At 47.4% G+C, this 24787-nt stretch overlaps 1 pseudogene; it reads left to right on the plus strand.

Moving 5' to 3' along the window:
* Nucleotides 1–1567: 1567 nt before the first annotated feature.
* Nucleotides 1568–23629, plus strand: Envl-ps12 (MLV-related proviral Env polyprotein-like, pseudogene 12; annotated as a pseudogene).
* The last annotated feature ends 1158 nt before the right edge of the window (nucleotides 23630–24787 follow it).

Consider the following 24787-nt stretch of genomic DNA (forward strand, 5'->3'; position numbering starts at 1 on the left):
ATTTGATAAAGACTGTTTACACACACACACACACACACACACACACACACGCACACACACAGCCAGCAACAACAAACCACAGCTCAGGTTAACTTAAAGGTTCTCTAAATAAGAATAAAGCAAACAAGATTCGAGGCCAAGCTCTCCCACAGTCCCCTTTGAGGACTTTGCCCATCCCAAGGCCTAACTTCCATGATGCCCTACCTTCTAAGGGTTCCACCAACTCCTAACAACATAGTAGACTGACAACAAAGCTACCAGAAGATGGGCCTTTGGGAGGCAGTTAAGAAACAAATGGCCATGTCCCTCACATGCTGCTGCACTCAAGGAAAGTGGACGTCACACCTCTCCTGGGCAGCACAAGTAGTACAGGCTCTGGTGTCATGGGTGCTGGGTGAGGCAGTCCTGAGGACATGAGAGGAGGAGAGCTGGCCTTGCCCCTTGCCTGCTGTGGCTTTGGGTAAACTAGCCGTGCAGGAGGGTTCACCTTGGTGGTGTGGTTGCCAGACAGCTCCAGGGCTTTGAGTTGGTCTACCCTAATGTCTATCACATCTATGAACTTCTGGAGTATGTGAAGGGGCCAGGCCTGCAGATCTATGTCCTCCATGACACAGGGCAACAATAATTACATTCTAATTATAATTATAAGAGAAGGCCTGTTGAGGACCCAATATCGATATTGTAGCAGAGGTCAGAGGTCTGGAGCCAAAGCACTTGCAAGTAAAGGTGCATGGACGAAAGGGTATACTCTGGGACACACTGTGACACACTGCAGCCCCCATGATGAGATACTTTGTTTTGTTTACTTTTTAATTTTAACATATTTTTGTTGTTTTAAAATTTCCTTCTGGGTGGGAAGTTGCAAAGCTGAAGGGCAGATATGAAGGGATGGGGATATTGAGTGGAGTGGAAACTTGAGTGTTCTTTGGAAGGTCGCTCCGATGCTGTTTTGCTGGGCAAACATGTGAAGGAACCTTTCATTAAAGGGAACACAGGTGAAGGAATATTAAAGGGGACACAGGTGAAGGAATATTTGTTAAAAGGGACGCAGGTGTGGAAGGCTAAGGCAGACTTGTGAAGAAGGAACGTTTGATTGAAGCAGACGGGAAAGAGGATGTGCTGCTAAAGCAAGCGCTTGACACTATATTGGCATCAGAAGCCACCTACAGCCTCCTAATCCAACAATGATGTCACCCCCAGGCCACAGGGACCTGCGTGTCTGTTGCCATGGCAACCGCTATACATTCCCAGCGTTCACTTCGTCTGCCTTCACCTGCCTTCATCTGCCTGCTGACCGACCCACCTGTGTGCATGAGATTTCGTGATGACCTAAATAAAAGGCAGAGCCCCTCCCCTTCCCCTCTTTTCCTTTTCTTTGTTGCTCTCCTCCATCCTTTTCTTGGTGTGATCTGTTCAGATATGCTGTGCCCTCCACTGCCCCTGTTGCCATATGAGCTGATGCCACCGCTACCTGGGTTTCAGTCATGGCCACTGCCTACACGTGGGCCGCAGCCGCTGCCATCAACACTGCCATGTGGGTTTCAGCTGCCACCATGCACCTGCCACCATGTGGATTTTTGCCATCATAGCTGAAGACCCTTCCCACCCTACTGACGCTGGGCACATAGACCTCCACCTTATGAGCTTAGCTTCTGGCACATGGTTTAAGCCCCAAGGACTGAACCTCATTCAGACAGGTCCACCACCCTCACAGCTCCACTTTTCCTGCTATCCGACAGCTAAAATTTTTACACAAGCATCCGGTGGATTGGTAAGGTTTTCCCTCCTGTTGATGGGGAGGGCCTGGTCTTCCAGAAACATCTGGTCAACCTTTATGGGCTAAGGGGTTGGCATTTTCATGGCCACTGTCCCTATGACCAGCCTCCTAGGCGACGTACAAGACAGGATTCAACCCTTGGGTGACTTCTTTCTTGAAAGAGGTTTCTATAACACTCTCCCGGGGGAGGGCGCTCTTGCAGTAGTTCAGAAAAGCCTAGGCCTAGGTGGAGATGCTTTCTGGTGAGTCCGGGACTTATTGTAGAACCTAGATTGTTCACGAGAGGACCTGGACATCTAGCCTGGCTGCACGTTTGTAATTTGTTGTTGAACTTTTTCCTAGGATTCTGGGATGAATAGTTCAATAACATCCCCAGCATCCACTGGGTGCCTCCAGGCTCCCTACTGGGATGTCTCCTGGAAAATCTTAAATCTCTAAAGCTAACACCAGACTTGAGAGCATCCAAGCTGGTACACCTGTGCGATAAGGTCTGGACTCAGTACCCATTAGACAACAGCTCTAAATGGCCACTTAATGGCACGTTAGATCCAATTATTTCTTCATACAGACTGCCAGGGGTCTGGTAAATGAAAAAAAACATTTACATATCTTTGCTCCAACCCCTTCCTCTGTCTTGTTCCCCTACCCAACTTCTCCTAACCATGAAACCTCCCCCTACACTACAACCCTCGATCCAGCTAATGGACTGCCTCCTTTCTGCTGCAGACCTGTCTCTATGCCTTCGCAAATCCAAACTGCCACTTCAGTTTCTTCTTCTCTCCAGGCTACACCAGAGCTTCCTTCTCGACCTCTCCTGATGCCCCCTCCCCCTGTGCCAGCTGCAGGTCACTCCAATCACCCTGCATTGGCACCTACATTCAGCCCTCGAATCACACACCGAAAGGCCACAGCCAAACCCCAAGTTCCTCTCCCCCAGGACACCTGACCCAGCACTGGCCTTTCCTTTCAGGGAAGTTGTTGTGGTAGATGGCCTAGTCAGAGTCCATGTTCCTTTCTCACTGAGTGAACTTTGCGCGTGTGTTAAAACGGTGGCTCATATCTGGACAGATCAGACCAGGCCAACACAGCTCCAGGAGAAGAGGGTTTATTGGTGAGAAGGGGGGAAGAGAAAAGGAGGAAGGGGAGTGATAAAAAAGGGGAGGGGTGGGGTCTGCCTTTTATTTGGGTCATGATGAGATCACCTGCACCCCTTCGCACAGTTGGGCAAGTGAAGGCAGGTGAAGTGAACACTGGGAACTGGGAACATATGGCAGTTGCCATGGCAACAGGCACATGGTCTCTGTGGCCTAGGGGTGGCACCATCATTAGATTCGGAGGCTGTAGGTTGTTTCTGATGCCAACACACCTCCCGTTTTCTTATCATAAAGAGAAGTAATAAAGCGGGGGGAGCAGCCAATGGTGAAAGGGAAATAGGAACATTGGATCTCTTACACTGCTTCCTGCTGTCTAGGGGTGTCGTCAATTTCAGGGTGTAGCTGACTTTAACCATCAGGGTCCACTTGGTAAACGTTCACGTCAGGCTCCCCTGTGGACAGTGGCTGGTAATCCTGTAACAGGAATTGATCGATTGTTTGGTTAGAGTGGTCGATGGAACATAGAGGCAAGATTAATGAGGCAGGGAGGGAATAGTAATGCCAGAAAGATGATTGGGAAAGGTGTTATGAAAGGGAGTATCCACTTCCATATAGGGTTTTCGAAAACCCATTAATTGGGTGTCTGGATTCTGGATGTCTGATTGTAGCTGCTGGATTTTATTTCTCACTCTCCCAGATTGGTTGACATAGAAACAGCATTCTTCTTGGAGGAACAGGCCAAGACCACCTTCCTTAGCTGTCAGGACATCTAGTCCCTGTCAGTTCTGAAGGACCACTGCTGCCAAAGAATCGATCTGTTTCTGGATGGTAAGCATGCCTGGCTTCAGACATTTTTTGAAAATTTGTATTAAGCTTGGACGTGAATTTATCATATTGGGTTATGGGAGTCGTTATCCCTGCAATCCCAGTCCCAGCACCTATGGCTAGTCCCACAGTGATCAGGAGTGGCACAACCTGAACTGCCCTCTTATGTTGGGCAGCTATCATATCTACAGCTGGGATAGGCAGGGGCTCGTTTCCCAGGATTACCCCTGGTTCAGGGAAAAGGAACACCAAAGTGCAAACTCCTGACCAGCTGGCGGGTAGGCGATGATAGACCTGGGTGCCACAGAGGATTGATGTGTTTGGACTGCAGGGCACTGTGGCAGAGATGAGGTGCAGTCTAGGGAGCTTAGCAATCCTACAGAACGTGTCCTGGATGTCTTAAAACAGTTTGCCATGGGGCTGGGGATTTAGCTCAGTGGTAGAGCGCTTACCTAGGAAGCGCAAGGCCCTGGGTTCGGTCCCCAGCTCCAAAAAAAAAGAACCAAAAAAAAAAAAATCAGTTTGCCATGACAAAAAGAGGGATAGAGAAAAGGTATGGGGTCATGGCAACATCAGAGTCAGGGCAGCTGACAAAGGTGAGGTGACATTTGGCAGTATCACTAGAGAGGCTGTTAGTGGCAATTGTGAGCTAGTTCTGGGGGTACACATAGCCAGCAATCTTTAAAGCAACCAGGTTGGGTAACATTAAAGAGTTGGTACACCAAGGTCAAGGTCTGAAGCAAAAGGCGAAATGACAAGTTAGTGCCATTTATGAGGGGGAATGCCAAGGACACTGGAGGAGTATTTGATTACTTCCTCTACTTTTCTGATATCCTAGAGGTTGGGCAACTGAGACATTTTCTCTGGATGCAGATAGTACTTACTGGGGACCTGGATTGATTTTTATGGTAGAGCTTACTAATGACTCCTGTCTCCCAACTGGGATTCCATGGGACTTGTGTGTAGAAGAAGAGTGTTTTGTGTTGTTGATAGAGGAAGTGATTGGTCTGTGATCCTAGCATGTGTATCTGGGAAGCCAACATTCGTCTGGCCATTTTTTACAATCATCTTTTGTCTGGTCAAAGAGAAAGCAAGTAAAGAGATGATAATATTTAGATGGGATAAATGATACAAGGATGACAACAATTTGGATTGGCTCCTTGCATCTGGTTCTGGAGCAGTATCATGACCCTGTTTGGAAAGACTGTTATCAGTGGGGTTTCTTGAACCTCAAATCTCCAGATGTAAGGGCTACCCTGCATGGAAACAAACAGCAGGGGGAGGATGAGAGGCCCATGTCTAATCCAGTGGGGTTGAGAACAGCTGCATGAGTAGAGTCTCATTTTCTGGGATCGAGGACAAGGTGGGTGGTCTCAACGTCCCCTGGCACTTAATTGAGCAGGGTCCTGTTGGGGTTGATGTGTAGGAAGGAGAGAGAGAGAGAGAGAGAGAGAGAGAGAGAGAGAGAGAGAGAGAGACTTGTTGGTACAGCTAGCTGTGCAATGCTTGTGGGTCTCACATCTTCGCTGATTTTCACTTCCCTGAGAGAGGCACAGCAGAGAACTTCTCCTGGTGTTCCGGCTGGTCCCTCCTTCTGACTCAAGCTGAGGCTGAGGTCCGATTGTCACCACTGTTACTAACTGATTCTACCGAACTGGACTGCTGGTGTACTATCCCTAAAGTGTTTGCGAGTGGTTCAAGCTGCTGATGCCTGCTAACCTGTGAACTGAACTTCCAATTTCCAGACAACACAGATGGGAGTTTCTCCAAAGAACCTTTCTAAACAGGTCCACTTCCCCCCTATCCTTTTCTACTACCTCTGGTGGGTGGTGGGCTACAAGGGAGGCCATCATTAGAAGTAAGGTTTGAAAAAATTAAAGTAACAAATGAGATTGGGCTGAATGATATAAAATTCACAATAAAAGTTTTTTTAAAGTAAAACAAGATTTTAAGGTGAGATGTTTACAAGGATGTAAAAACAACAGAAAGTTCGAAGAGGAGGAAAAACACTTCACTCTTCAAGGAAGCTCCTTGAGATAGGAAGTAAGCAATTCCGAATAGCTTCAGGAAGTTCCTGAAACTGACCAGGATCACTAGCCACCTCCCTCCCATGAGTATGTAAATAGCAGACTGCTGAGAATCACTCTCAGACAAGCCCAGGAGGAATTAGAGACCAGACAAGCAGTCTGGAAGAAGCAGAGGCCAGATGCACAGATGGAACAAAGGCCAGTTGAGCTGCCTGAAAGAGGCTCAGACCTAACCGTTACCTAGAAAGGACATGCTGGAAGCTTTGAGCTACCTGCAGCATGTGCAGTCTGCTCCAGCTTTTGTGAGCTTTGGGGTGAGCTTTGGTGATGTCGCTGTCTTTGAGTCATTTCTGCTCTCACTGCAATAGCCCCTCACCCATATACCTGTAAGCATCCCCAATAAAACTCATTGGCTCACAAAAAAAGAGAGAGAAGAAAAAGATGCAAATGGCACTGTTTTGAGCTGACCTGTACTTCCTCAAAGGACTGAGAGTGGGAGGCCCTCCCCAAGTGTGGAAAGCATCTGCTGGGGGTGGTTCAGACATAAAATGGTCTGAGGGAAAAGCAGGCTCATAGCGCCTGCTAAAACCTTCCCCTACCAAGCATAGTGGCCGATGCCTGTAATCTCAGCACTTGAGCTAAGGCAGGAGAATTTCTAGTTTAAGGCAAGCCTAGATGTACCCTGCTCTCCCTGCCACCAAACAAACCAACAACAGCAATCCAGAAGCAGCTATAACTACCCTTCATCAAAAGCCACTAAAATCCTGATGGATTTACAGTGGTTCTCAACCTGTGGGTCGAAACTTCCTTGGGGTGGGGGTAATGGTGGGGGCCGAACCACCCTTTCACAGGGGTCACCTAAGACTACTGGAAAGTACAGATATTTATATTATAATTCCTAACGGTGGCAAAATTACAGTTAGGAAGTAGCAATGAAAAAAACTTTATGGTTGGGGTCACCACCACATGAGGAACTGGGTTGATGGGTGACAGCGTTAGGAAGCCTGAGTACCACTGGGTTAGAAGAACAGCCCATGCCATACAGAAAGAGTTTATTAGGGCTGGAGAGATGGATCAGAGGTTAAGAGCACTGGCTGCTCTTCCAGAGGTCCTGAGTTCAATTCCCAGCAACCACATGGTGGCTCACAACCATTTGTAATGGGATCCCATACCCTCTTCTGGTGTGTCTGAAGACAGCTACAGTGTACTCATATACAGAAATAAATAAATCTTTTTAAAAAAAGTTTATTAGCCTCGACTTCCATAACTCTGCGGTATCAAGACAGTGTGGTTTTGGTGCTACCAAAATGAGTGATGAATGTGGCATCTAGAAGGGGAAAATCCTTGGGGTGGGAATGGTGACAATAAGAACAGAGAGGAAAATTCAGAAAGCATCACTGGAGTCCACTGTTCTGTAAAGACAGCGAAGGTGTAAGCCTTGTTACATTATTTTTTATTTCTCATGTTCCTCACATTTATCATATTTTGAAAACCACACAAAAGCCTCCCCCGTACTTCTCCTACATGTCGAAATGCAGGACCACAAACACGCTTCTTCAGAGCTCTAATTGCCTGCAGCAAAGCCACACAGGCTTCTCAGGTCACTTCTCATTCCTCTGGAGCCACTGGGGTGATTTCGAACTTGATCTCAATACCACACAGCAGAGGGCAGTGTGGGCTCAACTTCCTGTAAGAAGATGCCTATGGCAAGCTTTGCAGGCCAAAGTTATGTTAGCTGAAGTTTCACACAATTAACATAGAAAATTGAAAGTGATAGAAAAAAATCAGGGCTCTTTTCCTGGGGCTTTGGAGATCATTTCCTAACTGTGTTACCCTCATCTTTAAAAGTGCTTTGTTAATGAAGCATACCTTAATTACTTTTTGCCTTTTTAAAAAATTTAATTTTTAAGCTAACAGAAAGTAATGGGTTTCACTATGGCATTTTCATATACGTATGCTATTTTTAAAAAAAGATTTATTTATTTATTATATATACATACACTGTCACTGTCTTCAGACACACCACAAAAGGGCAGATCCCATTACAGATGGTTGTGAGCCACCACGTGGTTGCTGGGGATTGAACTCAGGACCTCTGGGAGAGTAGTCAGTGCTCTTAACCACTGAGCCATCTCTCCAGCCCTAGGTTTGCTTATGTTTAAGGAGATATTTTGTGTGGAAAGCCGCGATAGCATTTGCCATTACAAGATGGCGCTGGCTTCCGCTGCGCCAGCCCGACTTCCTTTCAGGAAACTAGCTGTGTGCGCACGTGCAAGAGTGTGTTCGAGGGGTTGGGGATTTAGCTCAGTGGTAGAGCGCTTGCCTAGGAAGCGCAAGGCCCTGGGTTTGGTCCCCAGCTCCGAAAAAAAGAACCAAAAAAAAAAAAAAAAGAGTGTGTTCGCGCCAAGTCTTTGCCCACCCCGGGGCATGCCAATGAGATCATGGGTAAGCGACCAATCAGGCGTGGACACGCCACATTAGGGTGTATATAAGCAGCGCCATTCTGGGGCTCCGTCTCTCTTCTTCAAGATGTAATAAACACTTTGCTGCAGAAGGATCCTGGTGTCCGCGCGTGTTCTTGCTGGCGAGACGATAGCGCGGGATATTTGGTGCCGAAACCCGGAATAAACGCCACACCATCGCCGGCACCGAGGAGAGCCTCTGTTCGCAGAGAGGGTCCAGAACTGCAGGACGAGAAGGTAAGCTCTGAGAGGCATGTTTGGTCTTCATCTCTCTCATCTCTTTCCCCCATTAGAAGATGCGGTGGAAGCTTTTGTTATTGTTTTGGCAGCACTCATTCTTTCTCTTTTGGTTTTTGATTTTGCGGCTGCCGCTAGGCACAGTCAGAAGTCGTGCCTAGAAGATGAGAAATGCTGCCCAACAGTAATAGCAGGACAGGGGGCATTAGAGGAGTTACAGGACAGCATGTCAGAAACAGAGCGAGGTGAAAGATTAGAAGCTTTAAGAAGGAAAGGTGCACCTAAGAAAAGAGGCCCTTTCAAGGACCTTGGATCCGAGGAAGCGAGAGATAAGGGAAAGGATGCCCTGGGAGAGAAACAGGAAGGAGATAAAAGGAACACAGTATTTTGGGAGAAAAATTTTGTCTTTGTGCTTGTAAAAGATGTGATTAGGCTTTGGAAACTTCACAGAGTCATACTGATCAGATTTGATATAGAGGTAGACCGCCTGAAAATTTATTCAGGAGAATCAAACAAAAAGATATCTCGATTCTAAACTTTTGTCTTGAGAATTGTACAGAGTGTGCCTACTTGGATTCCTGGTCTCAAGGACTTTCAGCTGGGACCAGTCAGGACACATCAGCTACAGCATTAGTTTCATTTTTCCTATCCCCTACCCCCAAGGACATCTCAACGCCCATGCACAGCTTGATGGAGTTAATGTAATTGGGTTGTGAGTGGAAAAATTCAGGACTGTGTTTCACTTCCATACCATCTGTGAATGTCAGTTGTGCTGCTCAGATATCCCGTAATATATCTCAGTATCTTACAGGAATTTGGTTTCAACACGTTGATGGACTAGTCCAGGAATTGAGACAATCCATCGTCCATATCAACTCCACTCGAGTGGATGGTCACCGTGGAAGTGGTGGGAAAGGGGAGATCCTACCTCTCTGCTGACTCCTATTGGAATCTGGGTCCCTTTGGTGGGACACCATCTAGTTTTTTCCCTCTATGTCTATTGTCTGTCCTCGGTGCACCAAGCTGTCCATGTCTGTCAGTTTATGTCTGTGGTTTTTGTTTCTCGTTGTTTAAATGTTTTGTTTCATGTTCAAAAGAAAAAATGGTAAAAACTTTATCTGCCAGTCTTTCACACCTTGATTTGGTTTTAACTCCTTTCAAAAAAGAAACAAATGAATAAAAAGCAGTTTCAATCAGCCCTTGGAGCCCTGTACTTATAGCCAGGTGTCTAGGTCAGCTGGAGAAGCTGCCTGGGGGCTAAGCGTCTACACGAGCTGATCCTAAAGGCACCAGGAGCTTCACAGCTTCTATGGTAATGAAACTGATAACTGTTTCTCTTAGAAAAATCCCTGACTTATTATTTGACTTAGCAGGTGACAAGGTGCTTCTCTTAATATTACAGCTAGAAAAAGTAAAAATGGTGCTTGGTCTAAATATTAAAGACATGTGTAGCCACTTCAATTTTGTTTCTGATTGGTTTTAAATGTATAAATATGCTCTACACGCCTTGGTTATGTACTATTGGCTTTTAAGTTATTGGATATGGTTAAAAAGGTATAATATTGGTAACAGAAAGTTGACATAAAGCTGGTAATTTGGATGGAGTCATTCTAGACAACATGTGGCATGAGCCAACCTAGGGAAACAGGTCTAAATTGAGATAATATTTTTATGGAATTCTTATTCTAAAAACCAGGCTTCTAAAAGATTTTAGGGCAATGTCTCTTTGTTGAGGTATTGGAGACTGCACCATCGTGCGTTCATATGTAGGAATTGGCAGTCAAACTTAGTAGCATGAAGGGATAGACTCGGCATTTTGGAGACTGGATTTTGGAGACTAGGTTGTTGGAGGTTGAGTTTTGCTTTCCAAAGTTGTGGTTTGCCCTGAAGTTATCTGTATTTTGATACTAATTCCACTGCCCCAAGGACAACTGCCTAGTCACATACTCAGGATTCAGGTGACCTTGTGGTTGTGCTTTGGTGTTACAAGGAGAACTTAAGGATTGTGATTAAGGATTGCCAGTGTTTCATTGACTAACTCAAACTTATTTATTATTGAGAAAAAAATAAAACAGGTAGAGATTGTTACAGGATTTACGAAGGGTTGATGAGGTTTTGGAACTTGTGAAAGCATTACAGCCTGTTTGCTTACTCCAACTGCCATTTCAAGATAGATTTAGAGGATGTCCTGGCGATTGTGAGTTTTCATTTCATGAGCTTGCTTATAATTTTAGAGAGCCCATAAAGTGATATCATTAAAAATTTTACAAAGGAATGGCTAATAGCCTTATATTATATAATTTTGTCGCTTCTTCAATGTAAGAAGTTAGAACTTTAAATCTTTCAGTGTATATAGAAATTTTTACTACAAAACTTTGCTCTCAAAATGAGCTTTAATATTTGGGGAGTAGCTGTTATACTACTCCAAAAAAGAATATTTGAAACTAATTTTAAACTTCTAAGGATATGTTAGTTGGCTAAGTACCTCACCTTACCAGAGGACTTAAGTCTTTGTTTGTTATCCTCATTGGAAATAAAGTTTGTGAGGTGCTAGAGAGATGGCTTAGTGGTTAAGAACACTAAATACTGTTCCTTTAGAGGCCATTTAAGAACTCAAACTGGATTGCCTAGACCCCTTAACGAGGGAGGACAATGATACTAGACAGTTTATATCTTAATAAATAAAAAGGGGGAGTTATCCCTGTATGCTAAATAATGCTCCTTTTATTTCAATTTTAAAATCTGGATGCCAAGGAACCCTTGAGTGTTTATGGCACCCTACAACTAGGCATACTTCTACCTAGGTGAAATAGAAAGATTCACATATTGACATGATCCTGTTCAGATATTTTATATAGGGAAGAGGGAATCTTTGTGTTTTTCCTACAGGATGCTACAAGAGTATGCCAGTTGCCAGAGGTGGCTGGTGAGACTTGCTGATCCTGAGAGCATGAAGATTCAGCTCTCCTGGTTTGGGTCCCTGAAGTCATTCCTGTGCCCTTAAGAGGAAGATAGAAGATTCTCCCTCATCTTTTGTCATCACAGAAATTTTGGCGTTGCTACAGTCAGTGTTACCACTGCGTGTGTCCCGTCCCACTGTGGCCTACGCTCAGACCCTCTGTGCACTGCTGCTTGCTGGAGAAGACTGGGCTCCGTTACCGTTGCCCCCCTCATTCCCCTGGTGACTCTTGCTGCCTTAACTGGTGTTGTCATTTTGCAGTCTATTGCTTCACAGGAATGCCACCTGTGTGAAGCTGCTGTGGACTGGGGAACTCTGCCCTGGTTGTGCAGATCTCAGACATGGTCCCATTGCCTGCTGGTTGTTCCAGAGAAGAATGACCGATCCTAAACTGTCCTGGGAAAGACCTTGTTACTTTCTCTGCTATTGTAGCAGCCATTACTGCTGCAGTCATTGTGTCTGCAGTGTCTAGAGTTACCCTCCCCCAATCTATTGTTAGGCAAGCACAGTGGGTGAACTTTCTGGAGTAGTTGCTAACAATTGGGAATTCTAAATTTTATTATAGGAGTGGCTTGACTGCGGCCCTTGGTGGTAGCAGCTGAGGAGAACCAGATGAGGTGCCCACTACTTATCGGGAGTGGCTCTGTTTGGTACAGCCCTATGCTGTGGATTAGTGTTCATGCTATGGTTGGTTTGACAGAAACGTGACAAGGTCGTTGTCACTCAAACACTTGTGGCCATTGAACAAGGGGCCTCCCCTGGAATTTGGTTATCTTGCTCAGGAATTAGTCGGCATCTGAGTTCTCTGCTCTTGCACCCCATGGATTTGTGGATCCATTGCACTGGGATGAGAGAGACTCAATGATTCTTTGATCAGACCTTCTACATCGCTGAGGTTTCCTCATTGCACGCGATGGGGTGATCATGATTTCCCCACTAACTCATTTTCTGGCTGGCCTCTTTTGTAGAGTTCGCCCTAGGTCATTTAGCAGTTACTGTCACACAGCACTGCGGTATCCAGAGACGGGCAACTTTCCTCATGCAGACCAATCTAAGACACGGGGCCCGGTGGCGATAGGGTTACCCTACGACGGATAAGGCTGTGACATTAGAGGAACGACCTAAGACAGGAGCCACAGCAGATGGATGTAACTGCAGAGGCCTAGACCAGCCTCATTGTAGTAAAACAAAAAGGGGGAGATGTGGAAAGTCGAGATAGCATTCGCCATTACAAGATGGCGCTGGCTTCCGCTACGCCAGCCCGACTTCCTTTCAGGAAACTAGCTGTGTGAGCATTGCAAGAGTGTGTTCGTGCCAAGTCTTTGCCCACCCCGGGGCGTGCCAATGAGATCATGGGTAAGCGACCAATCAGGCGTGGACACGCCACATTAGGGTGTATATAAGCAGCGCCATTCTTGGGCTCGGTCTCTCCTCTTCAAGATGTAATAAACGCTTTGCTGCAGAAGGATCCTGGTGTCCACGTGTGTTCTTGCTGGCGAGACGATAGCGCGGGACAATTTTGATTTTTGTTTTATGTGTAGTGCATGTTTGCTTCATATGCACACACCACGTACACATAGGTGTACCATAGGCCTGCACGGTAACAGAGGAGAGCATCGGAACTCTGGAACTGGACTTACAGGAGCCTGTGAGCTGCCATGTGGGTGCTTGGATCTGAAGCAGAGTCCCGTGCAAGAGCTGCAAGTGACCATAACCACTGAGCTGTCTCTTCTGCCCCACAATATATTTTGTTCTTATTCCTGCCCATGCTTACTGCCCTTCACAAACCAATTCTCTTTTAAAATTACATCTATTTATCTTGGAAGTAGTGTACATGCAAAAGAGGGGGTACAGAAATCTGAATCTAGGGAAGGGAGTCGGGTCTCACTTCTACCATATGCACTGGGGCTTGAGCTCAGGGGTATGATGTAATTGCTATGCAGCCCCTCATTCCCATGACATTTGAGCATGTGAACTACTTGGTGAAGTTTTGCTTTAGTAAAATGAATCTCCTCACAAGATTTCTTAAGCCTCCTCATATGTTGTAACAACATTTTTCTTCTTCTTCTTTTTTTTTTCGGAGCTGGGGACCGAACCCAGGGCCTTGCGCTTGCTAGGCAAGTGCTCTACCACTGAGCTAAATCCCCAACCCCGTAACAACATTTTTCACAAGACCTTTTTTCTTTTTTTTTCTTTTTTTTTTTGAGACAGGCTTTCACTCTGTAACTCTGTAGACTTGAACTCACAGAGATCTGCCTGCCTCTGCTTCCCCAGTGCTGAGATTAAAGGAGTACACCACCACACCTCTTGGCAAGAATTTTAAAAAGTCATCCTTATGCAAACCTTCTGCTTCAAAGTCCCCAGAATATTGATTTGAGACATTACAGTACCTGGTAACTGACCTGGACACAAGGGCTCATACTGGCCTGCAAGCAGCAGTATTTACACAGAGCCAGACAGGGCAAAGAGAATCAGTGGGCTGGTGCTCAAGGATGAATTAGTACCATCTGAAGGGCGAACTTCTAGTCTTTAACAGATGTCAGAGTCTCTCTCCTGTTCACTGTCTCCAAGGATCGGAAATGGCAGTAACTATCCTCCCATAGCTGCATATCATTGATTCTTAAAAAGGATTTTAAACCACCTGCCACATTTATTTATTGATTATATTTATTGTGTGTGTGTGAGCGTTAATTGGCCCCGGAGAGATTCTGTTTCTTTCCCTACAAAATTCCCCGTGTTTATTCACATGTGTACCACACAGAAAGTGTGTAGGGGTCAGAGGACTACTTGTGTGAGTTGGTTCTCTCCATTCACCATTTGGGTCCCAGTAATAGACCTCAACTAATCAGCCTTGGCCACAAGCACAAGCACCTTTATCTGCTCAAGTATCCTGACAGCCCCTGGTCTCTTCTCTTCTCTTCTCTTCTCTTCTCTTCTCTTCTCTTCTCTTCTCTTCTCTTCTCTTCTCTTCTCTTCTCTTCTCTTCTCTTCTCTTGTCTTCTCTCTTCTCTTCTCTCCTCTCCTCTCCTTTCCTCCCCTCCCTCCTCCCGTCCTCTCTCCCCTCCCCTCCCCTTCCTTCCCTTCCTTTCTTCCCTTCCCTTCTCTTTTCTTTCCTCCCTCCCTTCCTCCCTCCCTCCCCCTCGCCCCTCTCTCTGAAACAGAGCTTCACGGAGACCAGGCTGGCTTCTAGTTCCCTATGTAGAACTTTGGATCCTCCTCTGCCTGGGGAAGGAGGGCTGAGTGTTCCACTGGGCAGGAACAGAACTTACCTCAAGCAACCTACAGAGCAACTGCCAAGACTGGTCTCTGGATGCAGCAGACACTGACACTGGAGTATTTCCCACTCTCTACACAAGAATGTGCTTTCTCAGAGTGTGTTCTCTGTGTCTCTCTACTCCTGCATACCAGCCCACCCCGTTCCCCAGATTACTGTCAGCCAGCTGCTCTCCTTGCTGGACTAAGGCCCTTAAGATGGAGTGCATTAAACAGACCAGAACACCACTGCCTCAGCACACTTCATTGTGTGGTGTGGAAGCAGTTAATTGGCCCCTGTGAGTTCCCATTTCTTTCCCTAAAGAATGGGGACAATGGTAGAGGTTGATGGTAGATTTTGAGGGGATGAATACAGGTGAGTGGTGCCAGGCTCAGACTTCATTGCTTTCCCTTGTCTGCATTTCTCAGGAATGCTAACACACAGTTCCCAGTTCTCAGCCTAAGACTAGTCCTCCTCACACTGTACAGGTTAGGTCCTGCATCCCTTTTCCCTCTTCTCTCAGTTCCCAAAATGCTGCCTTCTCTCCTCTTTTGCTTGTCGTTCTTTGTCTACATTGACTTCCAGAGAAATTCGTGACAGATCTTGCTTATTCCTTCCCACTGGAGATACTCTTCTTAGCCACCCATTCACTGGGAAGGGCTCAGAGAACTTAGAATCCCCGAGTTTCACAAGATGATGCACCAGAGAGCTACCCTTCCCCCAGGTTAGAAATATTTGAAAATGGGCTACTTTATAAAGATACTTGGAAGCATTGAGTTGAACAGTTTTCAGGCTATCAGGGAGACTCATGATGGGTTAAGCTGACATTTTACTTTGTACTCCATTAAGGCAATATGTATACTCTTGATACCATCATTAGACTTAAAAAAATACTATTTTGTTTCTGAGCCATTGACATGAGTTCAGTTATGGAAGGCAGATTATGTATTAGGCAGTGTGCTAAGTACTTTGAAAGTGTCAGCTCAGTTTATTCTTTAAAAATTAACCCTTTGAAGTTCTGAAGTTCTTTCAAAAGATAACAGTGCTATGAGCAGAAGTAGGAAAGAAAGTAACTAATATATTGTTTTAATTTTTAAAATTCAATAAATAAAATGGTATTTGGTAATCATTTAAAAACAATTAAAACCTAACTGTAGATACTAGTTTGTGCCCATCTAACAGAAGATAAAACTGAGGGTTAGGGAGGTTAAACAGCTTCATTTAGGTTAGGAGATGAGCAAGAGTGGGGAGCCAAAGCAGTCTACCTTTGACGTCTAACCCCATAGAAACGTCTTGTGGAATCTAGTCAGTATAGAGAAATGTTCCTGTAACATTTGATGCATTGAATCAGCAATTCTCAACTTGTGGATTGGGACCCTGTTGGGGGTCAAGTGACTCTTTCACAGAGGTCACCTGAGACTATTAGAAATCCCAGATATGCAGATTATGGTTCATAATGAAAGACCCCAGCTTAGCAGCAGTAACGCCATTTTGCAAGGCTGTACTTAAGATGACTGGTTCAGGGAAAGGTTAGAACACTGAGTACACAGCAGCTGCCAAGCAGGATGTGTATGGTTGAGAGCCTGGCGACAGGATGACTGCGGTTGAGTGCCTGACAATGAGAAAGAGGAATGTGGAAAGCCCCGGGAGAGGTCCCACACCCTGGTGGGGGGCCGAGTCAGCCGTTATGTTCCAGGAAGGCAGCTAGGGAACTTGCCCCCGGGCTGAAACCTTGCCACATTAGAATCCACCAATTATATCCCTGTAACCATGCATCTGCTTCTGTATGCTTGCTTCTGCTCCCCAGAACCCTATAAAAAGCCCATCCTTGGTTCCGCTGGGCGCGCCAGTCCCCCGAGTTGACTGAAGTGCCCACAGGTGCCTGTGTATCCTGACAATAAACCAAATCCTCTTGCTGATTGCGTCCTGTGGTCTGGGTCTGGTCATTGGGTTGGAGGGTCTCCTTCCCGAGGGAAGGTTCTCACTGAGAACTTTTCAATTGGGGGCTCGTCCGGGATAGGAGGTCCTCCATCCAGGGACCACCGACCACCCACTGGGAGGTAAGCTAGCCGGCGTCTGTCTGATTCTGTCTCGTTCTGCCCTATTCTGTCTGTTCTGTGAGCGCTCAGCTAGGTTGTTTTGAATCTGGGCGGGACGAAGAAGGAGCTGACGAGCTTGGACTTCTCACCCTGCAGCCCTGGAAGACGTTCCAAGGGTGCTAGGAGCCCGACTTTTCGGGGCTCAATCTGGGACTCTGGTTGGAGGAGGAGGATCCGGACTTATGGCACCTCTGTCTGTATTTTGGCTTTCAGAGGGCCCCGGACCTTCGCCACCTCCCTCTGACTTTTTGCTTTCAGTTTGGTACCAAAGCCTCACAGCACGCCTGTCTGTTGCTTGTTTAACTGTTGGTGTTGTTTGTTTTTTCTGTGTCCTAATCTTCCTTAGAACTAACATGGGACAGTCTCTAACGACGCCCCTAAGTCTCACTCTTGACCATTGGAAAGACGTCCATGACCAGGCACACAACCAGTCCATCGAGGTTAAAAAAGGAAAATGGCAGACCCTCTGCACCTCCGAGTGGCCCACTTTCGGAGCGGGATGGCCAGTGAATGGCATGTTTAATAAGACCATTATTTTACAGGTTAACGATCGGGTCTTCCGAGGACATCCTGACCAGGTTCCTTATATTATCACTTGGGAGAGTCTCGCCTTGGACCACCCCCCCTTGGGCGGAACCCTTCGTGGACCCGAAGTGGCCTCCCCTCAACCCCCAGCCTGTCCCCTCGGCCCCGCCCGGCCCGCCGGCTATGTCTTCCTCTCTCTACCCCACTCTAATTAAATCAGAGCCTTCTAAGAAACCTGTCCTCCCGGCAGATCCAAATTCCCCTCTTATAGATCTTCTCTCTGAAGACCCTCCTCCCCCATATCATTTTCCTACAGGCCTGGCTGAAGCGGAGGAGGCAGAGCCGCCTGCCAGATCAGTTGCCGGACCACAGTCTGATGAGGGTTTCTCCCCTGTTGCAGGGAGATTGCGCAGTAAGCACGAGGTGATGCCAGATTCAACCTCCCAGGCTTTCCCACTTAGACAGGGAACCGGTGGCCAGACCCAATACTGGCCGTTTTCAGCAGCTGACATTTACAACTGGAAACAACACAACCCTTCTTTCTCCAAAGATCCGGTGGCACTCACCGACCTAATAGAATCTGTTTTACTTATCCACCAGCCTACACTCCCTATGACCCAGATGACCCAGGACAAATGACAAGTGTCTCTATGTCCTTCATCTGGCAGGCTGCACCAGATATCAGGACTAAGTTACAGAGATTAGAAAATTTGCAGGGCTATACATTACAGGATTTACTTAAAGAAGCTGAAAGGATTTTTAATAAAAGGGAGACACAGGAAGAAAAAGAAGATAGAGTTCGCAGAGAGAGGGAAGAGAGAGATAAAAAAAGAAACAAAGAATTGAGTCGAATCTTGGCCGCCGTAGTTCAGGGCCAGGAAAGGAAGGGAGATAGGGTGGGAGCTCGAAAGGGGCTGAAGCTGGATAAAGATCAATGTGCCTATTGCAAAGAGAAAGGGCACTGGGCCAGAGAGTGCCCCAAGAAGCCTGGCGGACCCCGAAAGCCTCGACTACAAACCTCCCTTCTAGCCCTAGATGAAGATTAGGGAGGTCAGGGCCAGGAGCTCCCCCCCCGAGCCCAGGGTAACACTTAAAGTTGGGGGGCAGCCGGTTACCTTCCTGGTAGACACAGGAGCCCAGCATTCAGTCCTCACCCAAGCTTCAGGACAACTCAGCGACTGGACGGCCTGGGTACAAGGAGCTACTGGTGGGAAACAATACCGATGGACTACGGACCGCCGGGTTCAGCTGGCTACCGGTAAGGTGACCCATTCCTTCTTACATGTTCCGGACTGCCCATACCCTCTGCTGGGCTGTGACCTGCTCACCAAACTAAAAGCACAAATCCATTTTGAGGAAGGAGGGGCCCGAGTAACTGGCCCCCACGGAACTCCCCTTCAAGTTCTAACCCTTCAATTAAAGGATGAATATAGACTATATGAACTGGGACAGGACAAGCCACAATCCCTAGACATAGACACTTGGGTCACAAATTTTCCACTGGCTTGGGCAGAGACTGGTGGAATGGGGTTGGCGCTCCAACAGTCCCCCTTAATTATTCAGTTAAAGGCCACTGCAACTCCAGTCTCCATAAAACAATACCCCCTGTCACATGAAGCTTACCAAGGCATAAGGCCTCACATTACGAGGCTTTTGGATCAAGGCATCCTAGTCCCCTGCCGGTCGCCTTGGAATACGCCTCTTCTGCCTGTTAAGAAACCCGGCACTGGAGATTATAGGCCAGTACAAGATTTGAGAGAGGTCAACAAGAGGGTAGAAGATATTCATCCGACTGTTCCAAACCCTTATAATTTGCTCAGTACACTGCCCCCTACACATACTTGGTATACAGTTTTAGACCTGAAGGATGCCTTCTTTTGCCTCCGACTGAGCCCTAAAAGCCAACCCTTATTTGCCTTTGAGTGGAAAGACCCTGAAATAGGGCTTTCAGGACAATTAACTTGGACAAGACTGCCTCAAGGGTTTAAAAACAGCCCAACGCTCTTTGATGAGACTACATCGGGACTTAGCTGACTTTCGAGTTCAGCACCCCACCCTCATACTCCTGCAGTACGTAGATGACCTCCTCCTAGCGGCCACTTCTGAAACTGCATGCCAACAGGGAACTGAATCCCTCTTACAGACTTTGGGACGATTGGGCTACTGAGCCTCTGCCAAAAAGGCTCAAATTTGCCAGACCCAGGTTACTTATTTAGGCTACCAGCTACGGGATGGACAGCGATGGCTGACCCCGACCAGGAAACAGACTGTGGCCGGCATCCCTGCCCCCAAGAATGGCCGACAGCTACGAGAGTTCCTGGGGACGGCGGGATTCTGCCGCCTCTGGATTCCTGGGTTTGCTGAAATGGCAGCCCCTTTGTACCCCCTCACTAGACCGGGGGTGCTCTTCCAGTGGGGACCAGAACAACAAAAAGCATTTGAAAGCATCAAACAGGCCTTATTGTCTTCCCCTGTCTTGGGTCTCCCTGATATTACCAAACCTTTTGAACTGTTTGTAGATGAGAAACAGGGTATGCTAAAGGGGTCCTAACACAAAGGTTGGGACCCTGGAAACGCCCTGTGGCCTACCTGTCTAAGAAATTGGACCCTGTGGCCTCCGGCTGGCCACCGTGCCTGAGGATGGTGGCTGCTATTGCTATCCTGACCAAGGATGCTGGAAAATTGACCTTGGGACAGCCACTCACCATCCTAGCACCCCATGCAGTGGAGGCCTTGATAAAGCAGCCCCCGGACCGCTGGCTCTCTAATTCCCGCATGACCCACTACCAAGCCTTGTTACTGGATGCAGAGCGGGTTCAGTTTGGGCCCGTAGTCGCTCTCAATCCTGCCACCTTGCTTCCTCTACCAGAGGAGGCAGAACAGCATGACTGCCTACAGATCCTCGAAGAAGTACATGGAACCAGGCCGGACCTATCGGACCAGCCTCTTCAGAATGCTGACCACACTTGGTATACAGATGGCAGCAGCTTCTTGGCAGATGGAGAGCGAAAGGCCGGAGCCGCGGTCACTACGGAGGACAAAGTGATTTGGGCGAAAGCCCTGCCTGCTGGTACCTCCGCACAACGGGCTGAACTCATCGCCTTGACTCAGGCGCTCAAGATGGCAAAAGGTAAGAGGCTAAATGTATATACAGACAGCCGTTATGCCTTTGCCATGGCACACATCCACGGGGAGATCTACCGGAGGCGGGGGCTGCTCACATCTGAGGGTAAGGATATCAAAAATAAGGCTGAAATTCTGGCCCTCTTAGAAGCCCTATTCTTGCCCAAAAGACTGAGTATTATGCATTGTTCAGGACACCAGAAAGGGCACAACCCAGAGGCACAAGGAAACCGGCTGGCCGATGCCATGGCGTGAGAAGCGGCCATGAACAAACAAATCTTGCCCTTAAATAGCCCAGACCAACCCACGCCCCTACCAGTGGGACAAACCAGTTGGGTTTATACCCATGAGGACATAGGGCTCCTAGAAAAAATGGGGGCCATCTACTACCCTCAACTAAAACAGTGGGTCTACAAAGGAAAGACAGTTATGCCAATAAAAATGACTTTTGAATTGATCTCCTTTCTACATAAATTGACCCATTTGGGGTTTAAAAAGATGAAAACCTTACTAGATCGAGAAGAGATAAATCTGTGTTTTTTGAATCGGGACAAAGCGATACAAAAGGTGACTGAGAGTTGCAAAGCGTGCGCTCAGGTTAACCCGGGAAGGACTATGATTGGACAAGGAGTTCGTCCTAGGGGACACCGCCCCGGCATCCATTGGGAAATTGATTTTACTGAAATTAAACCAGGTATGTATGGATACAAGTATCTTCTAGTGTTTGTAGACACCTTCTCAGGATGGGTCGAAGCCTTCCCCACAAAGCACGAGACTGCAAAGATGGTCACCAAGAAGCTCCTCGAGGAAATCTTTCCCAGGTATGGCATGCCTAAGCGTTGGGGTCGGACAACGGACCCGCTTTCGTCTCCCAAGTAAGTCAGTTGGTGGCCAAATTACTGGGGATTGATTGGAAATTACATTGTGCCTATAGACCCCAGAACGCATGAATAGAACAATTAAGGAGACTTTATCCAAACTTATGCTTGCAACTGGCTCAAAGGACTGGGTGGCCCTCTTTCCCCTAGTTCTATATCGGGCCCGGAACACCCCGGGCCCCCATGGTCTAACTCCCTTTGAAATAATGTATGGAGCACCACCCCCATTTGTCCATTTCTTTGATTCAACCATTGCTGATTTTGCTGACAGCCCTTCTCTGAGGGCCCATCTGCAGGCCCTACAGATCATGCAGAGAGACGTCTGGAAACCTCTGGCCGCTGCTTACCAGGACAAGCTTGAGCATCCGGTGGTGCCACACCCGTTCCAGATTGGAGACACCGTGTGGGTGCGCAGACCCCAGACTAAGAATCTCGAGCCACGGTGGAAAGGACCCTACACCGTCCTCCTGACTACCCCGACTGCCCTAAAGGTAGACGGGATCTCGGCTTGGATCCATGCATCACACGTCAAGGCAGTCCAGTCTGAGGAATTGACTAATCACAACACTACACCCCAGACATGGAGAGTTCAGCGCACCCCAAACCCCTTAAAGTTAAACCTCCTACATGGCTCCTCCTAGTCCTTTTGTGGCCTGGAGTTAGTGGGGGAATAAGCCCCTACCACATTTATAACATTACCTGAACAGTCACTAATCTCATGACAGGAAGGCTGGCTAATGCTACCTCCGTAAGGGGGACGCTGGCCGACGCCTTCCCTCCCTTATACTTTGACCTTTGTGATGTGGTGGACTACAAGTGGGAGCCTGGCACTACCTATAATTGGCATCCCTCAACCACCTACTATGGTTGCGGCCCGGCTTCCCACAGCAAGGAAATCTACGTTTGCCCTGGACACAGAGTGAGCCGGGGGTGTGGAGGGCTGGGGAGTGGGTACTGTGCCCAGTGGGGATGTGAGACTACTGGGGATGCGTATTGGAAGCCATCCTCCTCTTGGGACCTGATCACTCTGAAACGAGACGGTCGGCTTCCTTACACCTTGTGTAAACGGGGCGAGAAATGCAATCCCCTCGTCCTCCACTTCACCAACTCAGGTAGGAGAGCGACTTGGGACGGGCCCAAATCTTGGAGCCTGCGCTTATATGTCACAGGGACTGACCCGGTGGGCCTGTTCTCTCTAAATAGACAGGTCTTTCCCCTGGCCACTTGACCCATTGGACCCAACCTAGTTCTACCAGATCAGGGGGCTCCACCATTTTGATTTCCCCGTCGCCAGGCACCGGGGATTGATTATTCAATTTGGTGACTGGTGCATATCTGGCTCTCAATTATTCAGACCCTTCTAGGACTCAGGAGTGCTGGTTGTGCCTCGTCTCCGGTCTGTCCTATTATGAAGGGGTGGCAGTCATTGGAAATTATACCAACCTGACCGCTGCCCCAGACAGCTGTGCCAATACTCCTAGCCACAAACTAACTCTGCCTGAAGTCTCGGGACGAGGGCTCTGCTTGGGGAATGTACCCCACACACACCAGACCCTCTGCAACACCACTCAGAAGGTTCCCACTGGGAACTACTTCCTGACAGCCCCAAAAGGCACGTACTGGGCCTGCAACACCAGACTAATACCCTGCATCTCAGCCACAGTCCTCAATCAATCCTCTGACTATTGTGTATTAGTAGAAATTTGGCCCAAAGTCACCTACCATGAATCCAAGTATATATACTCGTTTTTCGAGAGACAGACTCAATTCCGGCGAGAGCCTGACACCCTGACCTTAGCTTTACTCGTAGGAGGAATCACCTTGGGGGGAGTGGCTGCGGGTATAGGGACCGGGACCACTGCACTCATAGAAACTGGTCATTTCCGTCAGCTACAAGCAGCCATGAATGCAGATCTTAAAGCTATAGAAGAGTCTGTGAGTGCATTAGAAAAGTCCTTGACATCGTTGTCTGAAGTGGTCCTCTAAAACAGACGAGGGTTAGATATGTTGTTCCTCCGAGAGGGTGGATTATGTGCTGCTCCAAAAGAAGAGTGCTGTTTCTATGCAGACCATACTGGAATAGTAAGAGATAATATGGCTAAGCTTCGAGAATGCCTGGCCCAGAGACAAAAGCAGTTTGATTCCCAGCAGGAGTGGTTCGAGGGGTGGTTTAACCGATCCCCTTGGTTTGCTACCCTCCTGTCTACCCTGATGGGACCCCTACTTATTCTTCTCCTAATTCTTCTTTTTGGACCCTGTATCCTAAATAGGCTGGTACAGTTCATGAGGGATAGACTTTCAGTCATTCAGACCCTCGTACTGACGCAGCAGTACCGTAGGCTGAGACAACAAGAGACAGAGATTTCTTAACCAAGTTGAGTGAAAGATTTCAATCAAAGTTAGCAAAAAAATGGGGGGATGAAAGACCCCAGCTTAGCAGCAGTAACGCCATTTTGCAAGGCTGTACTTAAGATGACTGGTTCAGGGAAAGGTTAGAACACTGAGTACACAGCAGCTGCCAAGCAGGATGTGTATGGTTGAGAGCCTGGCGACAGGATGACTGCGGTTGAGTGCCTGACAATGAGAAAGAGGAATGTGGAAACCCCGGGAGAGGTCCCACACCCTGGTGGGGGGCCGAGTCAGCCATTATGTTCCAGGAAGGCTGCTAGGGAGGAACTTGCCCCCGGGCTGAACCCTTGCCACATTAGAATCCACCAATTATATCCCTGTAACCATGCATCTGCTTCTGTATGCTTGCTTCTGCTCCCCAGAACCCTATAAAAAGCCCATCCTTGGTTCCGCTGGGCGCGCCAGTCCCCCGAGTTGACTGAAACGCCCACAGGTGCCTGTGTATCCTGACAATAAACCAAATCCTCTTGTTGATTGCATCCTGTGGTCTCGGTTTGGTCATTGGGTTGGAGGGTCTCCTTCCCGAGGGAAGGTTCTCACTGAGAACTTTTCAATAACAGTAGTAAAATTGGTTATGAAGTGGCAACAAAAATAATTTATGGTTGGGGGTCACCACAACATGAGGAACTGTATTAAGGGGTCACAGCATTAGGAAGGTTGAGTATCATTGGGCTAGATGCTCTTTCAAATCTCTAGGTTTACCAAATGTAGCAGTGTGTGCCTGTAATCCCAGTATGTGGGAAGGTGAAGCAGAAGGATACTGTGAATTTTACCCCTGTTTGGGCTGCATCATAAGACCCTATATTGCAAAAATAGATGAATGGATAGATAGATAGATAGATAGATAGATAGATAGATAGATAGATAGATAGATAGACAGACAGACAGACAGTCCACATATTTAGGAAATTATAGGACCTAGTTTGGTCTTTTTTTTTTTCTTTTTGGACAGGCTCTCATGTAGTCCGGGGCTCAAACTCACCAAGTAGCCAAGGATGACCTTGAACTCCTGATTCTCCTTTTTCTATTTCCCAAGTATGAAGGTTATGACCTTGAACTCCTGATTCTCCTTTTTCTATTTCCCAAGTATGAGGGTTATGACCTTGAACTCCTGATTCT

Source organism: Rattus norvegicus, chromosome 16, assembly GCF_021556685.1.
Source record: "Rattus norvegicus strain SHRSP/BbbUtx chromosome 16, alternate assembly SHRSP_T2T, whole genome shotgun sequence".
NCBI lineage: Eukaryota > Metazoa > Chordata > Mammalia > Rodentia > Muridae > Rattus > Rattus norvegicus.